This window comes from Myxocyprinus asiaticus, chromosome 15 (assembly GCF_019703515.2).
Source record: "Myxocyprinus asiaticus isolate MX2 ecotype Aquarium Trade chromosome 15, UBuf_Myxa_2, whole genome shotgun sequence".
In the NCBI taxonomy this organism is placed as follows: Eukaryota; Metazoa; Chordata; class Actinopteri; order Cypriniformes; family Catostomidae; genus Myxocyprinus; species Myxocyprinus asiaticus.
Genome location: NC_059358.1, coordinates 27,629,234 through 27,644,133, shown reverse-complemented (window position 1 = coordinate 27,644,133; position 14,900 = coordinate 27,629,234). Strand labels below are relative to the sequence as shown.

The 14,900-nt window shown below is 41.4% G+C and overlaps 1 protein-coding gene across 3 annotated transcripts in view; it reads right to left on the bottom strand.

The window, feature by feature from the left end:
- The window catches only part of grik5 (glutamate receptor, ionotropic, kainate 5), a 135,227-nt gene that overhangs the window by 114,138 nt on the left and 6,189 nt on the right, over nt 1–14,900 (bottom strand). The window contains exon 1 of one of the 3 annotated variants that reach the window (XM_051718436.1): nt 7,739–8,769. The exons of the other annotated variants lie outside the window; for them this stretch is intronic. The gene's annotated coding sequence lies outside the window, so the exon portion shown is untranslated. Of the gene's footprint in view, nt 1–7,738; nt 8,770–14,900 lie in introns of those variants that run through there. 3 annotated transcript variants of the gene reach the window in all.

The window sequence follows — 14,900 nt, the reverse complement described above, 5'->3', positions numbered from 1 at the left end:
CCGTAACCCACCGCTTTTTTCGGTAGGATGAAGTAGGGGCTGTAAAACCCCTTCTTCATCTCGGCCAGAGGGACAGGTTCTATCGCGCCCTTCCGTAGGAGGGTAGTGATCTCCGCACGCAAGGTAGCAGCGTTTTCGTCCTTGACCAAGGTGAAGTGTATACCGCTGAACCTGGGCAGGCACTTGATGAACTGAATCGCGTAGCCGAGTCTGGTGGTCCGGATCAGCCATCGCGATGGATTGGAATGCACAAGCCACGCATCCAAGTTCCACGCAAGGGGGACCAAGGGGACAACATCGTTGGATGTACCGGCAGGTGGGGCCTCGCGGCGGGGTGGAGCTCAAGGTGCCACACCATGTCGTGGCCGTGCTGAGTCTAGGGACATCGAAGCACTTACCTGGCTCTTTGTGACCACCCCCGGAACAGCCTGGGATGGGGGAGGAAGAGGCCTGTCCTCGTAACCCGTGGAGACTGCCACATCGGGGGCGGTTGTGTGCCACAGCTGGGCGCTCAGGGGCGGGAGTGCCAATCCTGCAAGGAAAAACCCGTGGACGGTAATCGTGATGATGACCGTGCACATCGGGTATGTGACCCAGGGAGGAAGGAAACCGCTCTTTTGCTGAATTGTTGGGTACCGCAGCCACTTGGGCATGTGGCGAAATCAAACAAAAAGGCAACAAAAGATTTTCCACCCGGCCCTCCACCGGGGGATGGAGTGGTTTTCTTACCAGCTCCAGGTGAGTGGGTTTCGTTGTCCCTAGGTTGCCCATCTCAGGGGCGCTTTGATGACCTCTGTGGGTTCTTAGCGGCCGACTGTGAGACGGGTGGCGTCTGCTTCCTGCGGTTGGCTCCATGCCGGGGCCAGGCTGCGGCAGAGCCGGTGCAGTCACCACAGGGGGACGCCTTTGGTGACGAGCAGATGGGTGCGGGATCTTGAGCCACGCCGGGGCAGGATGTGCCAGATAGCCTCCGTCTGCTGCTTCACCACCGAGAACTGCTGGGCAAAGTCCTCGACGGTGTCACCGAATAGGCCAGTCTGGGAAATGGGGGCAGCAAGAAACCGTGTCTTGTCGGCCTCACCCATCTCGACCAGGTTGAGACAAAGGTGGTGCTCCTGGACCACTAATGTGGCCATCGTCCACCCGAGAGACCGCGCCGTGACCTTCGTCGCTCGGAGAGCGAGGTCGGTCGCCGAGCGCAGTTCCTGCATCAAATCTGGGGCGGAACTACCCTCGTGCAGTTCTTTCAACGCCTTAGCTTGGTGGACCTGCAGGAGAGCCATGGCGTGCAGGGCAGAGGCGGCTTGTCCAGCAGCAGTGTAGGCTTTAGCCGTCAGGGACGACGTGAACCTACAGGGCTTGGACGGGAGCTTAGGATGTCCGTAACAGGTGGCGGCGCTCTGCGGGCATAGGTGCACCGGGAGAATCGCCGTATAGCCCCTGACCGCCCCGCCATCGAGGGTAGTGAGGGTGGGGGAACTGCGGAATCGGGGCTGGGCAGTAAAAGGTGCCTCCCACAATTTCGTCAGTTCCTCGTGCAGTTCCGGGAAGAAAGGCACTGGAGCGGGGCGTGGCTGCTTTGAGCAGCGCCGCGAGCCCAGGAACCAATCATCAAGCCGCGAGTTCAGGGGAGAGCGGAGGGTTCCACACTAACCCGACGCTTGCGGCCGCCCGGGAAAGCATGTCCATCATTTCTGCATCAGCCTGTGACTGGGCAATCGTCGCCAAGGGGGGGAGCCCAGCTGAGGCTTCTGCGTATGACTGGACAAGCCCGCTCTCTGATGCTGCGCTCGAGAGCTCATCATCTTCGCGGGCTCCGAACAAGAGGCCAGACTCGCCGTGAGATGAGCCAGTGGACTCATCCGGAAGCCCGACTGGGGCAGACGAGCGTGCTGGGGAACGGAAGGTCTGCGGGGGGATACCCGGTGGAGGCGATCCCATTGTGGTCCCCAAATTGCCCCCAGTGCTAGCCACGCTGGCCTCATACCCGTAGGTAGAAGGACCGAGGCGGGGAGCCGCTGGGGTGGCTTGCTTTCTTACAACAGCAAGCCATGACCGCAACATTGCCATGGTCATGTTCTCGCAGTAAGAACATGAACCATCCACAAATGCTGCCTCCGTGTGGGTCGCGCCCAGACACGAAAGACAGTGATCATGACCATCCGAAGTTGAGAGATAACGACCGCAACCAGGAATAACACACAAACGGAAAGGCATCTTCAAAAAGACGCATCTTTAAAAAGACGTTCCGTGCGTGCCGCTCTTTTAGAGAAATATACTCTTTTAGAGGAAAAGTTCTTTCAGAAAATGTACTCTCTTTTTTCTGCCGAAGCGCGCAAGGGCGTTCTCTGCAGTGCACCAGTGCAGAGGAGGGAGAAGCCGCTGAAATGCGCCGAGGTGAATGAACAGTAGAAATTCAGCTCAATGAGCATGACCGTTTGGCTCCGAAGAGAAAATCTGAATGAGTGGTTGCATACCAGCTCCTTTTATACCCATATGTCCGGGGGAGTGGCATGCAAATACCACTCGCCAATTTTCATTGGCCTTTTATCAAAGACCAGAGGTGTCCCGGGCTCCCAAGAGTGACCCCTAGTGTCACTACATCGACACAACGTCAAGTGAGTGACAGATAGGGAAACAATATTAGACCATTTAACCTCAAAACTGTTTGGATGGAATATGTCTCACAAATGTTGACATTCAGATGAAATATCAAGATTAAAAGGAGCACAGACATTCTAATAAATGTGTTGAGATGAGTTTTAGTGCCATTTATCTGGTCAAGAGAAAAAGTTAAGGTGGGGGGGGCGTCTTCCCCCATATAACCATATTATGCACTTCTGCAATATTCATACAACCATGTTTTCCTCCAGAATTGAAATTTTTAGCATAATTTTGTTTTTTCAAAATATGACATTATATTGAAGAGAAGAGACGAGATGAGAAGAATCATGTTTAGCTCAAAGAACAAATTACTCTAAGTGCTGTACAGTGAAGATCCAGTGATCTTCTCTTTATTGCAGCCAAAACCATCTCTGCCAGGGATTTGTGTGACATTCCAATAAAGCTGTTTTTCATCCCGCTGTTGAACCTTACTCATGTGTGAACGTGTGAGGTAATGTGACCTAACAAATAAAAATTGACAGTGTATTATGGAGCTGCTTCCTATTCTTAACAAATCTGTGAAGGCTTATTGTTGAAAAGTCCAGCTTAAACTCTCGTAATGCTTTTGGACACCAGTGCATCTCCCAATATTCACAGCCCAGACAGTAACAAAAGTCCATTGCCATGGCAACAGTGGAGGCTGATGCCACAGAAGTGTGGAAATCCAGCAGCAGCTGCCTTGTATACTCTGGCCCCAAACAGGTGACAGCAATGTCAATTAATCATCCAAAAAGCCAGAATACATGTGCATATGTGCAACTGAAGGTGGAGATAAAAAAAAATAAAAAAATAAAAATGAATGGCATTTTGCCAAAATACTAATCCTATGTGCGAATGTTTTTCTGCATAAATCATGATTCATCAATAAGATTGCATGTAAATTTATTCTAAATCACAGACTCCCTGTGGCCTTAGCAACATGAATATATTGAGCCAAAATGTTTTTTTATATATTTTATTATTAGAAATTGAGGTAACATTTTACAATAAGGTTGTATTAATTAACATTAGTTAACTACATTATTTAACATGAACTACCAATGAACAATAATTTACAGCAAGTATTAATCTTGGTTAATGTTCATTTCAACATGTAGGCTACTAATGCATTTGTTCAATTAAAATGTTCTGTATGTTAGGTGCATTGTGAACTAACATTTACTAACAGTAAATGGTTGTATTTTGTATAAATTAGCATTAACCAAGATTAATTAATGTTATCCAACAGTTAGTTACGGTCCTCAAATCTGACTGGATGAGAAGAATTCCATGAGTACTGATGTCCTAGAACATCAGCATTTGGTCGTTCAACATTTGTATCACTCTGCTTGTGTTTGTGGCATTCAAAACTAGGATGTAAGAGAGCAGCGCAGATAAGAGCAGCTAGATTAATGTCTTTTCATTTTTCCTTGTTACATTAAAGATTTTAGCCAGCAGGTGGCAACAAAAGACCCTTTTTATGTGTTATGAGCCAGTTAAGTTTGATGTTCATTGAGACAGCACACATCAGTCAGCTTACCATACAGAAATATAGGAATGTATGTGCCCAACCTGTGTATTCCTTGGGATATCTCTTTAAGTTAATGTTTAACACTTACTTTGTATATCTCCCTGAGTGCCGACATGTTTGTGTGACGTCGCGCACCTGCATCTCAGCGAAATCGGGAGTTGAACATTTCCGCACGAGTTTCCCAGTTGGAATTCCAACTTCAAGTGGCGTTCCATTGCACTTTTCCCTTGTAGGAAGTTGAGTTGAATGGAATGCAGCATTAGTCAGAGAGACACAACTGACTGAGTAATTGCACACAGGGTTGGGGTGTAACAGAATACATGTAACGGGATTACGTATTTATAATTCAAAATATAAGTAACTGTATTCCACTACAGTTACAATTTAAATAATTGGTAATTAGAATACAGTTGCATTCAAAAAGTATTTTGATTACTGAAGAGATTACTTTGCATTTTATTGTCATTTGTTTCATTTAATATTTAGTCCTTTCAGATGGAAAACATTTATACATATAAATGATGCAATCCAAAGTGCATTTGAACAGCGGTGAAACACTTTCTTATGATGTGTTACATTCATATGAGCAGACAGAGAAGTTAGAAAGAAATAGAAATAAATCTTGTGTAAATTGTCAGCTTTACGTTAAGCTAAAATGCTATTTATAGCCATTTTACATGCACATGTTACCAGGCACGATCAAATTTTTTTATCAAGAAAATTCACGTTGGATCATAATTTCTTTTTTTCTAGTAAGACCTTTAATATTAGGACAAAAATCATATTCTTGATAATAATTTTTGTATTTTTTCCTGTAAAAATATCTAAAAATCCTTAAAACAAGATCAGTTTGATTGATCTTGTTTTAGAAACAACACTGCATAAGATATTTAGGTTTTTCGGAGAATGTATTTTTAACGTGTATTTTGTCTTACTGTACTGGCAGAGTTTTTATAGTCAAAACAAGTGAAAAAATCTACCAGTGCTGAAGAATTAATCCAAAATATTTAGAATACGTTACTGACCTTGAGTAATCTAACGGAATATGTTACAAATTACATTTTATAGCATGTATTCTGTAATCTGTAGTAGAATACATTTCAAAAGTAACCCTCCCAACCCTGATTGCATATACACTTACCTGATACTACTGGATACCGGAGCGTCCGCGTTGGGAAATGCAAACATTCAACATGGTGTTGGAGAGTACGCACCGGCTACTACAAAATACTCAGGGGGCCCACCACTTGGACGGCTATTTTTACACAGAGAAAATAGGATGTATTTGACAAAAATTGTATTATCTTTAGTGAACTAAAACTACACTACAGCTGTGGGATAAAGTTAAACAGCTATAGCTTTACTGTTCATCGCTGCTTGGGAGTCACAACAGACAAAGGTAATCTCCCTCTCTCTCTCTACATACTGTGTATAAAGATACTGTACCTTCATGTGGACATTTCTGCTAAAGGTACACACATTACATCAGAGAGGATTTGCTAAACCTGTTGAGTGTGGTCACACACAGAGGGGATTACACAATGCCTTCTGTTTTTTCAATTTCAAATAATGCAGATTTTGCTTCACTTCTGGTCATTTCTCACAATTCTCACATTACATGCCTGCCTACAGAAACACATAAATGCACTTCATATACTCAGAAGATATTCAGACCTGCAGAGCTCTGTGGGAAGTGTGTAAGGTAGGAGTGTGTGGTGATGTTATTCATAGTTCACTGGGCTATATAAGGGCACATCCCAATTCGGTTTCCTGTGATGGAGGGAGTTGGATTGTCCCAATCCTCAGACTGAATGTTGCACAAGAGAATAGAAAACAAAATGTGTAGAACTTTATCTAATGGCCAGTGACAGAATAAGGGGGCTTTGCAAAAATAGCTCATATTGTCAGCAAAGCAAAAACACAAGTACAGATCAAGCAGAGATCACTACAAACATCCCAGTTTGCATGACCAGGGCTCAACAGATGGGATTTTTTGGCCCTACCAATATTATTTTTGTTGTTTTTTTTTTTTTTTTTTTTTTTTGCAGTGTCAGAAATATATATTTATGGGTAGTTGTCATAAAATACTTTTAGAAAGTTTGCATGCTCTGCTGTGTGACATGCTATACCCCATCAAAAACTATTTTAAACAGCATTTTGCCAATTCCTTTATAAATATTATGCATGCAGCTTTACGACCTGCATATTACTTAAGAGACTACATGATATTTTTGTAGTTTTAGAAATACATTTGTCACGCCGCAGGATAATTTAAAATGAAACAGTAAAGAAAGAAAGAAAATTAAAAATTAGGAAAAAACATGAAAGAAAGGGTGCCCAGGACCTAAGACATACACTTTTCCTTATACATTCATATACATTACAACCTTAAATCTGATTTGTTTATAATTTTCAACTCATTCTGACTGATGCTTCTGAGACTATCATGAGCCATGACAAACCTCAGCAGCTACCTAGATAACTTTAACTTGGCACATGGTTGTGAATGGCAAAGCTTATTAATATTAATTAGGTTATACACAGATGATTTCAAATAATCTTTTATTGTTTTAATTTATAGTAATTCTTGATGACTAATTCAGGCACTCAAATAAATATTTCACAATAATTTGATAACTTCATCCCCTCATCTACCACTGTTAGTCCTGGGATCTCGTTGGTCAGTGAATCAGTACATGGTTCAGCAAGTCATTTCAATGCACGACTGGATGATCTTGTAGTAGAATTTTTGCTTCTAGTATAAGGGGTTCCAGGGTTCTAATCTGCCCTAATATGACTTTTTTTTAATAAACTAAGATTGCATCTGTACATCATTGGATGTATATCACAAGCAAGGAAACATTTGTTTGCATTTTGCTTTGCGATTTCACTGGAAAGTTGAGCGAGCCGCTGAAAAGCAGAGCGAGTAAAGTTCAAGTCTGTGCTCACAAAAGAACATTGCCACTGTCACTCACTCATAACCGCCGCAACAAGCACTCATCAAATTTCAGCACTGGATCTCCACTCATTGTAACATACACAAACAAAATGGAAACTCCTGATCAAGCACTGGAGATGTCTCCTCTAATTTAGACTTGTGATGAAAGCTATTTAAAAATTGGTGGGGACAAAATTGACAAAGGCAAAAAAGTGTTGGGGACATGTCCCACCCTTCCCAGCCATCAATGACGCCTATACCTTAGCAACATATTTAAATCAACAGAATTCAAAACAACAATGTTCAATACATCACAGAAAACCACATATTTGTGCTTGCAAGGCATAAAACAGATGTGCATAATCAATGCATGTAAGATGTTGGAACGTAATGAACACACGTTCTGTTAACTGGCCCAAACTCTCTCACACTTGCCCCGGGCCATCGGGTCATCTTTATTGTTGAGCCCTGTACAATCAACTGAACAAACAACAAGCTGTAAGCCTTTTAAGCCTAAACAACTGTTACAGACTCATTCCAAATGCTCACTCATGCACACATACGCAGACACACAAACAAACAGAAAACAAAATCACACTCACACAGAGTGGAATATAAATACTCACAGAATGAAGCGGACCTTGTCAGGAAGAGGGTGCCATGGATTGTCGTCGTAACAAGTGAATGCAGTCCTACAGGGAATTGCAGACGTCTTCAAGAATGACAAGTTGAAAGTCACAGAAATGGAGTTGTGTGGAGTGTCTCAGAGGAGAAGGTATTCCAGATAGAATTGGTCCATCTGAGGGCCCTTTACAAGCTGCGATTCTTATAATAATCCATTTCGATGGGACAAAAGTCGTTTTTTTTATATAAGCTCAAATATTCAGAGAGGGGGGAAAAAACACCACCAATGACCACCAAAACTATCACCAAAGCCAAGTATCACTTCTTTTTCTGTGGTAATACTGACCCTGGTGGCTCCGTAAACAAAAAAATTAGGGAACAGCAATAATGGCCAATTCTCAGAATTCTGCTCTCCAAGAGACAATCACACATAAACACACTATCTCAAACAAATTCACACACAAACACACTCCCCCGCACACACATTGCAGCCTCAGTTGTCCACTAATGTCTAGCTGTCTCTTCTTCTCAGCCCTTGGCACAAACTCTCCGACCCATTGCTGCACAGGCCTTCTCTGCCTTTCATGCGCACACATGAACACTCCAACTCAGTAGTTTCTTTCTGCTTTCCTTTGCCACCTCACTCTACCTTAAGTGTTATTGCTCTTGGATTCCTCAATGAATCCTTCCTCAGGCCCAAAGCACCTGTCACATTTGATGCAGGGAGCTTTGGTTTGAAAAAGAAACAAATGAAAAATATATTGTGAAAGATTTTAAATTCTTTTGACTGAGACAAAAAAAAAATCCTCTAGAATAGGATGAGTTCAAGAGTCTGAGAGAACGAACTAATTAAGGAGCACAGTTTCTAGGTGGAGATGAGAAGAGCAGCTCACACTTCATTCTCCAGCACCCTCATTAATCCAGCCTTCCCTCCAATTCCCACGGCTCCTCCTTTCAGGAGTTCAGGAATGGGCTTCAGCACAGCCGGCACCTCCCTCTCTCCTCCAAATGGCAGCTCTAGGACGGAGGCGTGACAAGTTATGACTGCTCTGAAGTCCGTGGAAGCAAGCAAAGCTGCAGCTGACACCAATAAAGGAGGAGCCACACATCTGTCAATGCATAGAGAATTTCCTCATCAGCTGAGCCACATGTCCTTGTGTTGCTTAAGACCTGAGACAAAAACACAGAGACTGAGCTAGAGAAATATTCATTATTGATGACATTAAAGGGATAGTTCATTCAAAAATGAAAATCTTTAATCGTTTACTCACCCTCATGCCATCCCTGATGTGTTTGATTTTTTTCCTCTGCAGAATAAAAATGAAGATTTTTAGAAGAGTGTTTCAGCTCTGTTGGTCCTTACAATGCAAATGAATGGTGGCCAGAACTCTGAAGGTCTAAATATCACCTAAAGGCATCATAAAAGTAATCCATATGACTCCAGTGGTTTAATAAATGTCTTCTGAAGCGATCCAATCGGTTTTGGGTGAGAACAGACCAAAATATAACTCCCTTTTCACTGTGCATCTTGCCATTGCAGTCTCTAGGCCATCTAGCACTCTGCACATGTGTCAAGCACTAGTAAGAAGTGTAATCGAGCTTGAAATCACAATCACCAAGGAGACTGCTTTTAAGATTTAGAGTAAAAAAGGAATTACATTTTGGTCTGTTCTCACCCAAAACTGTCAAAAGACATGGATTAAACCACTGGAGTCTGATGGATTACTTTTATGCTGCCTTGGACCTTCAGAGTTCTGGACACCATTCATTTGCATTGTTTGGACCTACAGAGCTGAGATATTCTTCTAAAAATCTTAATTTGTGTTCTGCAGAGGAAAGAAAGTCATACACATCTGGGATGGTATGAGGGTGAGTAAATGATGAGAATTTTCATTTTTGGGTGAACTATCCCTTTAAAATGTATTCAAAAGTATGAGGACACCCCAAACACCACACCCACATGTGCTTGTTGAACATTTAATTCAAAACCTTGTGCATTAATCCCTCACTTCGCTACTATTACAGCTTCAAGTCTTCTAGGAAGGCTTTTGATTAGATGTTGGAATGTGGCTGTGGGGATTTGTTTTCATTCAAACACACAACTGGCGTTCCAATTCATCCAAAAGGAATTTAACAGGGTTCAGGTCATGTCATGCTGGAGGAGAAAAAGGTCCTTCCCAAATTGTTGTCACAAATTTGGAACCACTCAATTTTCTAGAATGTCACTGTATGCCTTAACATTCAAGATTTGTCTTCACTGGAATAGCTGAACCCTTAATTAGAATGGGGTGTCCACATACTTTTAGGGATGGATTTTTTTTTTTTTTTTAGGATAAAAACGCAATTTCATCATAATACTTCCCTTTTGATTTTAATGTTATCATGGGGCTCTTGTAATCACATTATAGTCAAAAAACTAATCCAGTTACACCATGTATTTATTTTACAATCATGTCACCATCACATAACAGTACCGTACAGGGCTTTATTCTAACAATGCAATAAATGTAATGCTATTAAATGAATGTCCTCAAATGTGCACCATGACAAGGCTATTACATCACAATCAATATCCAATCAAAACTCAGCCTTATTATCATGCAATAAAAGCAGCACTGTATCATAACTATGAACTGACATTTAATTGAGTACCAAAATAGCTTTACTATTGGATTACTATTGCAACAGACCCCAAATACATACACTGACTAATTGTAGGTGGTCATGTCACATATGAACCTCATCAGGCTGCCAGTTCTCTGGAGAGACAGACTGTAATATAAATATGGAAAATAAATAATAAAAGGTGGATCTCAGAAGTGGAGCTGTTCTATCAAGATTCTTATTTCCATACAATTCTCTGTGTCATGCTTTGATTTTGCGGGTGCCTGTCTCATCAGCTGGACTGAGATAAAGAGAAGGGAGAGGGGTTAGGGGAGAAAAAAAGAGTGTTAAGACATGGGAGAGGAAGCGACGTGGACCGGGGCAGAGTGAGAATGAAATGTTCAAAAAGGACTGTATTAAAAAGATATGCCCAGTTTGACCAAAAAATGGGACAGGAGAGGTTGGAGAGAGGTGTAGAGACAGAGGAAGAGAGAGAGAGAGGGATAGAAAAGGGGGAAGAGACAGAAGGACTACTGGGGGAGGACAGTTATGCACACACACGGAAACCACACCCTCAGCCGCGCAGATCATCATAAACAGCTGCGAGAAGCACGGGCTGGGTCACGAATTCAGCATTGATTATTTGTTTAAAATCTCTATGAAAGCCCATAATGTGTCGATGATTAAACTAGTTAAAAATTGTATTAAACGGCCCCAACATTCTAAACAGCATTGAAAAGGAATAAAGGAGAAATCTGCACAATGAACAGACAGAAATTGTAAGGTTTCAATCCACACATCACCAATATTTAAAAAAATATTTACCATGAACTTATATCAATATAGTAGGTAAAGAATACAATTAAATTTCTGGATGTGTTTTTCGTACGAAAAATGTCATAATTTGTTTTATGGTTATTGCTTATCATGGTTTTACTTATACTTTTGGTTACTATGATCATATTGCAAATGCCACAGTTAAAACTATGGATACAATGGAACTTTCCTTCTGTGTAAAATCTTTTCTAGTGCCCTCTGATTGTAGAAAAAGGCTTTGTTTGTCTTCAGATGACTGTATTTTAATCATCAAGATCCTGATAAAAAGAAAGAAACCGTGAAAGAAAACGAATTTTCTTTCAGTTGGACTGGTGCGACCAACACAAGTGCTGGTGCGACCATTTGTAGAATTTAATACCGTTGCTACCACACTTAAATGTTAGTCTGGAGCCATGTAAATAAATAAAAAAATTATTTGCTGTGGCATTGCAAGAATTAATTTTCAAGAACAAATCTAAAAATAAGAAAAGATGCAAATTTGTTGCTTAATTCATTACCCAATTAGCACTCTTGCCACCTGTGATCTCATTATACACCGTACCAACGTGACTTGCGTTTTTTTGCATAGCCGAATTTCAAACATTACGAGTAAACACGCAACTAAAGTGGACAGAAAACATGGAAGTTCTTGAAAAGGAAAACTATCAACGATGGTTATGTGGGACAGTGGGATAGAGGTGTGCCATGGGATTTGTTTAATTGTAAAAAGTGTGCCGTGGTAGAAAAAAGGTTGGGAAACACTGCAATAGAGTATTCTTAATGTTCATTAATGTCTTGTTGAATGTTTGTGTATTATTATTTGAATGTCTAATTATAATCCATTTTAGATTATTTTATTTTATTGCATATTGTAAATTGTTTTTCTTAATAGAGGTGCTTGCTAAGACAAGCTTTTGCTCATACTTAGTTCCAAACCCCAACCCTAAATATTATAATTTCGTGTGTATATTATCCCACACCATTTGTGCTACAGACATGAATGATACCTTAAATTGTGCAGCTTGATGAGGAGAGGTCTGCTGGTTACATTTCTAAGGGATAAAACTAAAAGATTTTCACCTGGTGGAATCTATGGTACTAGAATATCAAGCGGCACTTTTCAACCAATAGGCCAAGTGGTTCTGAGGACAGTGATGGTTTTTAGTAGCATTTCAACTTGAGCATAGTTTGGTATGGTATAATTACAAACTGTTCCCTGCACAGTTAGCTAAGTGTACTCAGGACAGAGAACTTTTCTGTTAGAACATCTGTAGTGACATGGCGACTCACGATCGGTCAGTTGCTTAGTCAGTCCATTCTAATACTGATTTTGCAGAACCGAAGTGGAAAAATATGCCCTAGCCGTGTCAACAAGACCAGATTGATATGGAACAGCATGGTTCCGTAACGAGAACAATTCAGCCTGATGGTGGAAAAGAGGCTATAGAGACTTGGGGGCTGCTTTGGCTTTGGCAATTTCAAGGTTAGCAAAAAAGCATAACATGTTACACATGCAAAGAGACCAGAGGCAATTCTTTCTGAATGGATGTTAATGGAGGAAATTATTCAGTAGGCTAAATAAACTGCTTTTGTGAGGAAACAACTCATTACTTAAGGAATTGACCCCCTGTCTGCTAATCTTCAACATGTTTTACACTAAACAATCCTTTTAGAGCGAACTACAGTATATGTGGAGTTCACTACAATAAAACTGCTGTTTTATAAGAGAAGTCAATTTTGCAACAGGTAGGTTTCAGTTTAACGTCTTTACCCACTCATTTGTATAGTATACTGGTATAATCGGTGATATACTGTCGTAACACTCTGAAGGAAGTTTATTGACATCAGGTCAAATTATATGATTGGCTTAGAAGACTCATGTGATCCAAGTTGACCACTATGCTCTTTCCAATGGTAGAGTGGCGGAGGTTGTTATTTCTTCACACATTGAAGAATCTCTGTTTGGTCCAGTAATCAACCACCTAGCAACCATCCAGAACAACCTAACAACCTCCTAGTGATGCCCTAGCATCCACTCAAAAAATTTTAGTAACCACATAGCAACACCCTGACAACCATCTGGTAAACACCCTTGGATTTTTTGCAGGGACCCCTCATATTTCCTTTAAAAAATATCAAAAACTAATTCTTAGTCTGATAACTGCCAACTTATTTGCCTGTCGCTGTGTTCTGTTTTTGTTATTTACATCGATGGTTTGGAAATATTGTGTATACAACAATAATGCCATTTAAGCACTTTTAAATTGAACGATGATATGAAAAACATATAGGGGCAGAGAGAGATTAAGGGGAAGAAATAGGGGATGAAAGTGAGAGGTTACAAGTCTGACATTGGCGTCACTCTTGGTTATGACATATGTCATTCTAAAGAGTGACTTACTCAACTCTGCCTCTTATCTTCTGCATTTCCATTTCCTCTTTTCATTCCTCTGACCAGCCATCCCCTCATCCCGCCTGCTCTCTCTCCTCCTCCAAACCAGACTGGTCATTATTCATACTCACACAAACAAACATACACACACTGGGCAAAAGACTCACTGACTCACAAACCATAAAAACATTCATAAGGGCAGAAGAGGTGTATCACAGGAGAAAATGGACACTAAAATATGACCTAAACTATGACCTTTCTAAGCTCCCTAAAACACATCTGATCAATACTCAATCATCCACACACACATAATCCCATGGGAGCATTTAGCAAACTGTCACTTGTGTGAGAGTGAGCAGGTGAGATCTGGTGTGAGGCTGAGAGTGTGTTTGACTCAGGTGGAAAGACAGTGAGACAACAGGGTAGAAATCTGGATCAATGTAATGTGAGAAATTCACATCTGAGGCACCAGAGCTGCCATGTTCTCTTCACACACACACACACACACACACACACACACACACTTATCCTACATTATCACATTATCCTACTTCCCACTTCAGAAGTTGTAATTACAAGTATTTACTTGTCATAACTAGACTGGACTACTGTAACGCTCTCATTGCAGGCCTCCCTGCATGTGCAATTAGACCCCTGCAAATGATCCAGAATGCAGCAGCACGTCTGGTCTTTAATGAACCAAAGAGAGCACGTTACACCACTCCTTGTCGCTCTCCACCGGCTGCCGGTTGATGCACATATCAAATTCAAGGCTCTGATGCTGGCATACAAAACAGTCACTGGGTCTGCTCCAGCATACCTAAAATCATTTATGCAGAGCTACACGCCCACTAGAAGCCTGCGGTCGGCTAAGGAACGTCGCCTTGTTGTACCAACACAAAGAGGCACCAAAACACTTTCCCGAACTTTCAGCTTCATCATACCACGTTGGTGGAATGACCTTCCCAGCTCCATCCGTGAAGCTGACTCACTCTCTGTCTTCAAAAAACAACTAAAAACACATCTTTTCCATGAGCACTTAACCAGTCATTAAAAAAACAAAAAACAATTCCTGTTGCACTTTATTCTGTTTTGAATACTATTATGATGCTAATGAAACTTTGTAATATGGCACTTTTCGTACCACTGTCTCCTTAAGATGATTCGCTTATGTTTTCCTCTTTTGTAAGTCGCTTTGGATAAAAGCGTCTGCCAAATGAATAAATGTAAATGTAAATGTAAGTATGTCATGTTCAGGTGTTTTGTTGTCAGACAGAATAGGAAATATGGAGGAAGCCAAGTTTATTCTTGCACTGGGGAACTCTTATTCTGACATCGTTATACGTGTTGGT